Source organism: Poecilia formosa, unplaced genomic scaffold (genome assembly GCF_000485575.1).
Source record: "Poecilia formosa unplaced genomic scaffold, Poecilia_formosa-5.1.2 Scaffold26, whole genome shotgun sequence".
In the NCBI taxonomy this organism is placed as follows: Eukaryota; Metazoa; Chordata; class Actinopteri; order Cyprinodontiformes; family Poeciliidae; genus Poecilia; species Poecilia formosa.
Genome location: NW_006799965.1, coordinates 3,081,553 through 3,092,086, shown reverse-complemented (window position 1 = coordinate 3,092,086; position 10,534 = coordinate 3,081,553). Strand labels below are relative to the sequence as shown.

The following is a 10,534-nucleotide window of genomic DNA, read 5'->3' as shown; positions in this document are numbered from 1 at the left end:
GTGAAAAAGCAGTTTAACTGCACCACTCTGCATTTAAAAGAGGATTACTGCATTTTTTCCCTCCCCACATTTATGTAGTGAGAGGAGACTTTATTAGGTCACGATAATAAGGTTTGTGAGATGCTATGTTGTTTCTGTCAACATAGCAGCTAAATAATCGGTTTTACCCAACAAGTGCTGTACTTATTTTGTTAATTTTGCTCCTCTGCTCTGGAACAAACCTGAAGACCTGAGATCTGCAGAAACAGGACTGAAAATGTTCACTGTGCTTCTTCCATAAAGGTTAAAGATCACTTTCAAATGAATTACGTCACATTTGAATTATGCCATCGTCCGATAAATGCCTTTCTCGTTTTGAATGCGATTGTTTTCGCCTTGCTCTAGCTCCTGTACTCCATCGTCTTCTCCATTTACCTGTAAAACACTTTGAACTGTCTTGTGTGTTGCTATACTAATAAACTTGCCTGTCCTCTACCTTCCCTGACCCTGTATGTGATTTCAGCACAGACCGTCACCGTTAACTCTGTGCTGGAACAGCTGTCGTCATTTCTTTTCTGCAATGTTTTGGCTTGTGCATCCACTTTTAAAAATATAGCGACTCTTCCTCATACGCTGTTTTCTTCTTCTCCTTTTTTTTTTGTTGCAGAGTTAAGCTTACAACCGCCGAGTTCAATGCACACAGTGCACGATTCAGAACAATTGAAAAGACAAAAGGCAATTATTCTTTCATTTCATACCGACTTGCTTATCACATTTTCCCCACAATGACGGAAGGAAATGGGGACATACAGACACCTGGTAATTCATTAGCGGAGCTGGATGAGCATTTTATGCAGCACAGACAGAGGAACAAATGGGGCTGTACAGTGGTTCATCTAGCCATTACTGCCATTCTTATTCCACATTCAGTCCTGCCTGTAATTACCCTCTCTGCTTCTGATAGGCTCCATTCTCTCTCTCTCTCTCTCTGAATTCTTTCCATCGCAAACTGGAAGATAAACACAGAATGAAGCAAAAATGTGGAGCTCATGTATTAGAGTAGAAAGGCTTTGAAGCCAGCCATGTAATATTGATGAGGCAAACTCAAGAGAGATTAAATCCAGAAATTTCACTCCCTTTCTTTATTTTGCGTCATTAAGGTCAAATGCTTTGGAAGCGTGACAGTTTGCCGCTGTTTTCCAGTTGCTTGATCAGCAGACACGTTGCAGAGGAGAGGAAAGCAGGAATACCTAATAAATGACATCACATTTATCTTCTTTCCTTTGTCGATGTTTCGCGAGATTTACGTGGAAGCGTGGAAGGAGTCGCCGTAGGGATATGGGTTTTCGTCGAGGTGAACGGACACTTTTAGTGTCCGCTGACTGCGTTTGGTTTTAACCTGAGCACGACATGCTCTCTGACAAATAGAAAAGTTGCTTAAAAGTCCAGGTGAAGTAAACTTTCTGACGTTTACAGCGCTGTGAAAAGGTATCTGCTCCCGTAGGCATTTCTTCTTTCTCACTGAGATGTTTCAGATCGCCAAACATGCTTTAATGTCAAATATAACCAGAGCAAGACAAGCAATTCACATCATCAGGGTCACAAAGCCGTGTCTAAGGCGATGCCAGTGAACCGCAATGAGAGGTATTATTCACAAATACAGAAAACGTGGTGTTGAACATCCTCTAAAATTACTGAAAGAGGACACTGGAGTCTCATCCGGGGTGTCACAAAAGAATCGGCTTTCTGAAAGGTGCGCTCGGCTGCATCTCATGTAAAAAGTAACAAGGCATTTTGGAAAAAGAACATCGTATTTATTGTCAAAAGCAGTGGTGGTATCACGATCTGGGACTGTTTTGCTGCATCAGATTTTGGATAACTTGCTGTAATTTGATGGAACCATGAAAGTCGGCTTGTGATCTGCCACACACGAGTTACACAGCAGGACAGCGATCCAAAAGCACACTTGGCACAATCAATGCTAAATATCTCTAAATGCATTGACAGTCACACTGTTGCTGGTTTAATTACTTTTTTATATTGGACATTGCTGGTTTGGATACATTTTTTTTTGTGTGTTAATATTTGAAAACTGACTTTTGAGTTCACTCTGCTTTTTACGTCTTTTGTTACAGCTTGTTTGATGATCTGAAACATCTAATTGTGACAACAAAAAGTAAAATCAGAAAAAACTGGGTCCAAATATTTTACATTACTATAAACCTGAGCTTCTCTTCACCAGCCGCAGAATAGTTCCTAAAGGTTTTTAGTCGGGTTTGTTCACAGCAGTACCACAGAGAGGCTCTTCTCTTCACGCATTGTACTTCTTGAGCAGGTCGTTCTGCCAGTGCCTCTTGCGGTCCGGAAACACCGTGGGCAAGCGGATCTTTTTGAAGTCCTCAATGCATTTTTTTAGATCCTCTTCCAGCAGCTTCCTCTCATCCTCATCGTCGTCGACCCGATGCGGAGGGCCGCCGTTCTCCCTCGCGATGGAGCGCGGAAGCGTCTTTATGTTGAGCGTGGTGGGACGCTGGGGGCTGTCGCCGAGGGGCGGCTTTGGAGGGGCCGGAGGGCTGGAGGTGGAAGCCGACTTGGTGGAAAGCGGAGGGGGAGGAGGGATGGGGGGCGATGGAAGAGGAAGGTCGGGAATGTCTGCAGCGGGAGGAAGAGGCGGAGGAGGAGGAGTAAGAGGAGGAGGGAGAGGTTTGTGAAGGTCTAGCGAGGAGCTGCAGCCGGTTTCTGGGAGGCTTTTGGTTCTGCCGGTGCTGCCGAGTTCCACAATGGTTGATTCGTGAAGGAGGGCGGCAGGTTTGGGCGTGACTGCTTCGTCGGGAGCCGGTGGATCCGAGGTGACTGCCTCAGGAATGGCAGAGGAACCGCCTGCAGAGGGAAACAAAGTAAAACTTTAAAAACAACGTTGCTGAAAGTATTTCAGCTCCCACTTTACACAGCGTAAGTTGTAATATGTGTTGAAATGCCGTACGCCTGTCTGTGTTCATAAAATATCCTAGCTGAGGCTCATCTAGGACAAGGTAGAAACAGCAGTTCTGGCGCTGTTAAAAATTGATATAATTAGCCTAATGGTGGAGCTTTCTGTGAGCCAGCTCTGGTTCGCTCGTTGTAAACCTGGCAAGCCTATAAATGGAGTGAACATAACTTGCCAAAATTAAATTGAAAGCTAATTTTGGAATTTTAAAACAACAACCTGATTAGTTTCACAGCAAACAAAATAACCTGGATAACAGGACGCTGCCCGTCATTCACAGTCTACTCGGTCCCCGTTAGCTTTACCATATAAATAAAACGGCTAGATACAACTTGATAATGCTCCAGGTGTTTAATTTGAACAAAACAGGAAGTAGTTCTCAAGCTAACGGTTCTCCAAACAATCACATTTTTTAAGTGTATGTTGCTCATGTGAAAGCTACTTTTAAAAGTCCTTCAGAAGGTCACTTCTGAAGGATGGAAACCCATCGTCTCGGTTCACTGTATGTAACGAGGATTTATGCTACAAAAAACAAAATTGAAAATAACTTAAAGGTTCTGCTGGAAACAACTTTGTTCAGTTACTTCTGGCCAGAAAGATATATCTTGTTTTAGTTTTGTAGTGTATGTTTCTAAGGGTAATGATATTACTACTCACTGCAGACCAACAAGGTCACAAACTTCCTTGTGCATAATTGTCTTATGTGACAAGTGTGACATCAGTGTAAAATGTTGTCTGAACATATTTATTTACATTGCTGTTTTTCATCAAATAATTACAGTATTTGCTATACACTTTTTCCTAGGAGCTCTTTACACACACAGCTTTCCTGCCCTTCAGTATGAAAGAAAGCTTACTGGGCATATTTTGAGTCTTATACACTATTCTGAATTTGTATGGGTGAAATTTTCATTTTTTTTCATTTCCTTCCAGCCTCCATAGTTTGGCACAGCTACACCTTGCTGATAATCCTCTATTTTCAGGAGAATACAGGTGCTGAAGTCTCGTTTATTATTTTTGCAAAATACACTCTTTCCAAAGAAAATGTCATACTTTAACTCAAAAGAAAAAGTGAAGAAAATGGTACGGAAATTACTTTCCGGCTCACCGACTACCATCTCAGCCTTCAACTTTACAGTTGTCTTGAGTACAAAAGCAAGCATGGTGTTGGAACAGCATGTAGGAGCAGAATGGCAGCAGAAATTAGCAGAAAAAGCAGCTCGGCACGAGGAGATAGCAGATGAAAGACAAGAGGAGCGAGAGACGGTTTCAATCCGTTTTCCAACCCTCTTCCCTTTTTGCTGGCACGCATATTATATCAGATGGAAAACTGTGGCTCCACGGTCGGGTTGAAATCCTCCTGACCAAAGCTTGACAAATCATTCTTTACAGCATGTTGATTTCTTATCTCGTCCCCGTCTGAGAACAGAGTTTGGTGATGAGGGACTTCTCAGAAAGAGAGGATTACATACGTACATATTTAAAGACCAAAGTTTATGCCGTCTCTAAAATAAATTCTTAAAATACTGTTTTCAGATCAGCAAGTTAGTAATGCAATTTTTTTCTTTCCATTTATTTATTTTTTTTCTCTATGGTGACACATGTCAGACTGGGGTCCCTGGGTCTTACTTTGCACATGTCAACTCGCTACAGTAGAACTTTAAGAGTACTTCTCTTATATTATCTTCATCCCAACAGTAGGCCTCGGACATGAAAGGACAACATACACAAGTGGACTCATGCATCTATGTACTAAAGGTTAGTGCAGCAATGCAGCAGATTAATTATCTTACTTTAATGTGAGATTTTTCAAACCTCTCCTTCAACTTATCTGTTGAATCTTTTGTGCATAAAAATTACACAGCCTTGCAAAAAAATATTCATACCCCTTGAGTTTTTTTCCCTGCATTTTGTCACTCTACAACCCCAAATTTCAGTGTATTTTACTGGGATTTTACACAAAATACCATCACTAAGTATTACATGGTGATATGAAAAGAAAAAAAGCACACACGTCTATTAAATGTTTTTACAAGTTCAACTCTTAAAAGTGTGGTGGGTGTTTGTATTCAGTCCTGGTTTTGTTTTACAGAACCACATTTTGTTGGAATTACAGCTGCATGGTGTTTTTTGGGAACATCTTGACCAGCTTTGCACGTCTAAACAATTGTATTTCCGTACATTCTCGTTGGAAAACAGAAGCTCAATTGTGTTGAATGCAGCACATCTGTGAACATCGATTTCGAGTCTTTGCATAAACTCCGTTGGCTCTGGCTGGAAAAACTTTGAACACCTTGTTGGTCTGTCTGTCCGTCTATAAGAAGACATATTGTTAGTTGTTGTAACAAAGCAAAGGTGAAACAGAAAAAATACTTTTGAGAGGCAGTTTCAAAACTGTTGCTGTAAGGAACTTTTCTTCAGATTTTTTTTTTGTGTGTGTGTGTGTGTGTGCATCCTTTTTCCAGACGCTTTGACCCAATTCATAAACAATTTCCAAGTCATTCACAGGAGTTCGGTCACAGACCAAGTAAGCTGCCAGCATAAGCATTGTTCATTCGTCGTTCGTAAAGTCGCAGACACGCGATATTAAATCGCGGACGTGACGCTCTGTGAAGCAGTCACACGAAAATTTGCATGCTGCATTGTGTAGGATGCACACGAATAGCTAATCTCCGTCACACGCTTCCATGGATGTTCATGCAGAGACGCAATATGCCACAGACAAAGCTCAGGGCGCCCTATGCGAGCACAGGAGTGTCCTGCTTTCCTTTAGAAGGGCTCATCAACCTGCCTTATATAACAGGAAAAGCTGCTTGTATCCACCAGAAGTGGTCAAAGATAATTCTCCCCCTCTTGCTTGGATTTCTGAACACCTGAAAATGACAGAGGTTCTCAAAGCCAGTGCATCAGAGTAATTGACTGCCCCGTGTGTTTTCTCAGGCGTGCACAGATAAACGTAAGCCTGCCTGCTCGCTGCGTGTGTCGGCGTGGTTGCGTGTGGGCGGCTCGGAGCGTACGACGGGACAAATAAAGGCAGAGTTGCCGGAAAAAACAATGCATATGAAGGAGGGGGTTGAATTGAAAGATGTTCTCCGACGTGCCTTTGCCCGCATGTTGGGTGCATTAAGAGTCTCTCATAATGAATACGTGTTTCGAAACTGCCTGGACGTGGGAGTATGGGGGGGCTTAACAGTGTGTCAGAGGAATAATCCACCGGGGGATGGGCTCCGTGCTTTTCTTCACTGTTAAGCCTTATGGAGGAGAACATAAAAAAAAAAAAGAGTGCACTCAACTCTTTTTCCACGGGCCACTTCTCCAGGGATATACGCAAAAGCTAAAGCCTTTTCACACACACATATACACACCCTCTGCCCTCCCCTTTTTTGCCTTGCTTCTTTTAGTCTCCCCCAGCTGTTTAGCGTTTCAGAGCCCTTCATTACCATCATTACTGCTAATGGTGACGCTAACCTGTCCCTGTTGCCGGGGTTTAACGCCTCTCGGTTTGAAAATGGGTCCTCTGTGGTTTGTAATGGGTTTACCTGAAATTATTGCAACGTGTATTACATGTACAGTATTCTCATGCGCGGACTCATAAAGCACAACATGGGACATAAATGAGGCACTTTTTTAAAAATTGGAATTCCACTCATAATGAAGCCTGACAGAAATGAAACATCAATCTCCGGAAGTCATTATTAGGCGTGCAACTTTGGAAGACATTGTGTCACTGTGCATTTAATGGATATTGTTTGTGCCTGTAAACAATTTAATGGTCGGCAGGGGGTTGGGACGTGGAGAGTGGAAGAGTGCCAAAGTTCAATAAAAAAAAATTACTTATGAAATAATAATTTAAAGGTTAAGTTACTAAAACTGAAAGTAAGGGTAGAGAAAATATTAAAAAATGGTTCTCCACTTCAATAATCACTGACTTAAAACATAAAGATTGAACATGCCCAAACACGACAGTCTGTTGTGCTTTTTCAATCTGCACCAACAATCGGACTAAGCTCAGCATATGTCTTCAACAAGCGAGTCTTAGCCATGCACCCAAAGTGAAACAGGATCGTTCCTCTGAACCGTAGTTAACTTACCATTTTTGTTAATCAGGGAGGAGGAATAAAGATGAATGTGGCTGAAGAATATAAGGCCAAGGCGATAAAGACAGACTTGCATTTCTGCAACTTTGTCGACAAAAAGCCCCGTGGAAGAAAATCCATGAACTTACATTGTGATTGAGCTACAACACAAAACCAGAGTAAAAATAAAAAAATAAAATGTTCTCCTGAAAAGAATGAATTCTGCCTGGCACAAATCAGGCATGATTTTAGGCGTCAGAAACAATTAGCAAAATGCATTTCAATTCAGTTTAGCTTATTCACACAGAGCCAATTCACAACAAATGTCATCTTGAGGCACTTAAAAATAATAATTTCAATTACCACAAACAAAGTCTAATTGATCTGAGTTATCAAAGTAGCCTAAAACGTTTCTAAGTCATGGACTTAAAGAATTCACTAATCCTGGACGAGCAGAAAATCGCTCGCATTCATTGTGTCGTTGACTTTACAGCAACCCCTCCTACTGAGCACGCATGTAGTGACAGTGGAGAGAAAAAAAACTCTCCTTTAACAGGAAGAAAACTCCAGCAGAACCAGAACCAGGCTTAGAGCGAGCAGCCGTCAGCGACGACCGACTGGGGATTAGAGAAGACAGAGCAGAATACACAAAAAGAAACAGATGATGTGAGGTAGGATTATTTCTTCCTGCCCTAACTCTTATGTTTGCAAATACTTAAAAAAAACAATAACATAAACATTTTTACTAAATCTTAACAGCAAACCATTTATTTAGTCGAATATCCTTTCAGTTGCTCTGCTCTGCACCTGTCCTATTCCAGTTTTTAGCATTAAGCAGAATCGGTGCAGGGTTTCATCTCCTGCATGGGAACGATGTGCTGCCAGAGATCTGTGCCTGAAAGTGCTGGGAGCAGAGCTCGGCAGATTATGGCCACTGGACGCACATGGCCCTGCAGCAGAGCATGGGGCTGAAAAAGCTTTGGTGGAATGGGGTTAGGAGAGAGTAGCTTGCACAAAGGAGGAGAAGCCCCTGCCAGCACTAAAGGCAAGCAGTTCCAGGTCAAATAGTTCTTTACTTTTATTTTTGTGCAGCTCAAATGTTTAGAACAACAAATCGGAGCTTCTTCAGTGTTTGGAAAAAAAAGGTTGCTTTCATCATATTGAGACTTGGTTTATGTCAGAAGTCTGGTTGCTAGGAACACATTTTCATTTGCTTCAGCTCAGACTTTATGTTGTCACCTGCACCGAAAAAGACTTGTAATGTGCCGAAACATGTAAAAAGCCAAGCATTATTCTTTTTTTCAAACAGTTTCAAGCGTGAAATTCAAATATAAGCATCGTATTAACGCGGACCGCAGCCTGAGCCAGTATGACCTGATCAATGACGCTCAGGTTACTTTTTAAAATTCACTGCCGTCACCGACAGGTGATGTGGCCCTCGGAGGGGGAGACATGGCAAACAAGAGGACATTGCCATCGCCATGGTAACGCCACCCTGAAGTGCGCCACACAAATGCATAGTAATGTTTCGCCGAGTAGAAGTAGAATTTCATGTGAAAGGGTAAGTCAGACTCTTTCCTGGGGTTGTGGAAGGAGCTCGGGCTGCGGTGTTTTGGTAACTGCAGCATGGGCTCCAAACTAATCACAACATATTCAGCTCGAATTCCCCTCCCTGCTTTTGAGACGTGAGCTGTGCCTAATGACGGTGCGAGGCTCGCCTCCTGCGGCGCTCTCATTTATTTGTCTTTTCGCGTTCATTTCTGTCAAGCAACCGCATACGGGGAGGGGTGGCATGGTAAGACATGGTAGTAATAATAATAATAATAATAATAATGTTTTCCACAGACACTTGACATGCCGGCGTATAAGCACAGTTGCCCCTATCAAAACCTCGGGAGTGCACTCACAAGTCTCGGAGCAATTACAAATCTGTCATTCTACATAATGTGGAGGAAATGTCTGACGCAAACAGCTGGAGAGCGAGTGCAGCTGCCAAATGGCAGAAAGCAAACACGAGAGGGAAGGTTGGAGGAGATGTTCGAGGAAATTTGTGAGCGAGACGTGAATGACTAACAAACGAGTGTGAACTCTTACTATTTTAAAAATATTTAAACCTCCGAAAAAGTGTAGCCTCCTTATTTCCCATCAGTTTACACCAGGATCTTTGATGGCAACCTACTACGGCTCTTCTATACTCTCAACGGCAGCAACAAGGACAATCCTGGCTGCACAGATTACCGACAATCAGACGGTCAGATTAAAGCCTAAGGCTCCAGATGGCCGAGGTGAATCCCATCCTATCAACACCTCAGACATCTTATTCCTTGGTTACAGCACAGTACAAAAGACATATAAACCTTTTACTTGTGGAGATTGATGGCGTATAACTAAACCGTGTGAAATTGATGTCATTGCCCAAGATATTTTTTAGAGTGGAATAAAGTTATTCCATTTGAGACAACTTTTGGGCACAAAGTCACTTTGTTTCCAAATGTATTCAATTCAGGCGTTATCACTTCTGTGAGCACAGGTGTATTAACTCCAGGCATGCAGGCTGCTTCTTCTTTAAACATTTGCGAAAGAATGGGTTATTCTCAGGAGTTCAGTGAGTTCCAGCTTAGTACTAGATGGTATTTTTATTTAAGAAAAAAAACCAAAACTGAGTGAAAGGAAATGTGTGGTAGGGTAAGGTGCACTAGCAGCAAGGATAACTGCAGCCTTAAGAGGATTGTTCAGAAAAAAAGAAATAATTCAAAAATTCCTGAGATTTGCTGAAGGAATGAACTGAGGCTGGAGTCATCGCATAAAGAGCCACTACACACAGACAAATCCTGCACATAAACAACAAGCGACGTACCGAAGAAGAAAAAGAACTGGACTATTGTTCTGTGGTCCAAAGTGCTCTTTTCAAATGAAAGTAAAGCATTTCAATTGAAAATCAAAGTCCCAGTGTCTGGAGGAAGAGTGGAAAGACCCAGAATCCACATTAGTTGAAGTCCAGGGTGATGTTTTCACAGAAAGTGAGAATCTGGGGTGCCCTGGTTTTTCACAGTCGATGCACAGTCTACATTTTAGAGCATTTTGTGCTTCCTTCTGTACTGACAAGCTTCATGGAGACGCTGATTTCATTTTCCAGCAGAACATATCACCTGTCCTTAAAGACAAAAGTACCAAAAGCTGATTTAATAACGATGGTGTAACTGTGTTTGGTCAGCAAACTGGCCTGACCTGAACCCCATACTCCATGGAGTATCGTCACGAAGAAGACGACAGACCACAAACCCAACAATGCAGATGAACTAAAAGCCTTCTGGGCTTTCATCACACTACAGCAGAACCACAGGATGATTGCCTCGATCCCACACCACATTTATGCAATAATTTGTTCAAAAAAGAACAAAAAAAATCAAGTGGTGAGTGCATAGAAATTGACTTTTTTTTTTTTTTGAAGCCTGATGGTTTTATCTACTAATATTCTTAGACTCTGAGTTTT

General features: G+C 42.0%; 1 long non-coding RNA gene across 1 annotated transcript; it reads right to left on the bottom strand.

The window, feature by feature from the left end:
• Positions 1 to 668: 668 nt before the first annotated feature.
• LOC103135626 (uncharacterized) lies at positions 669 to 7,360 on the bottom strand. The gene is made up of 2 exons (XR_475955.2): positions 3,185 to 7,360; positions 669 to 2,859 (listed from the first exon to the last, which is right to left on the bottom strand). It is a non-coding gene; the product is annotated as an uncharacterized LOC103135626 (long non-coding RNA).
• Positions 7,361 to 10,534: the final 3,174 nt, after the last annotated feature.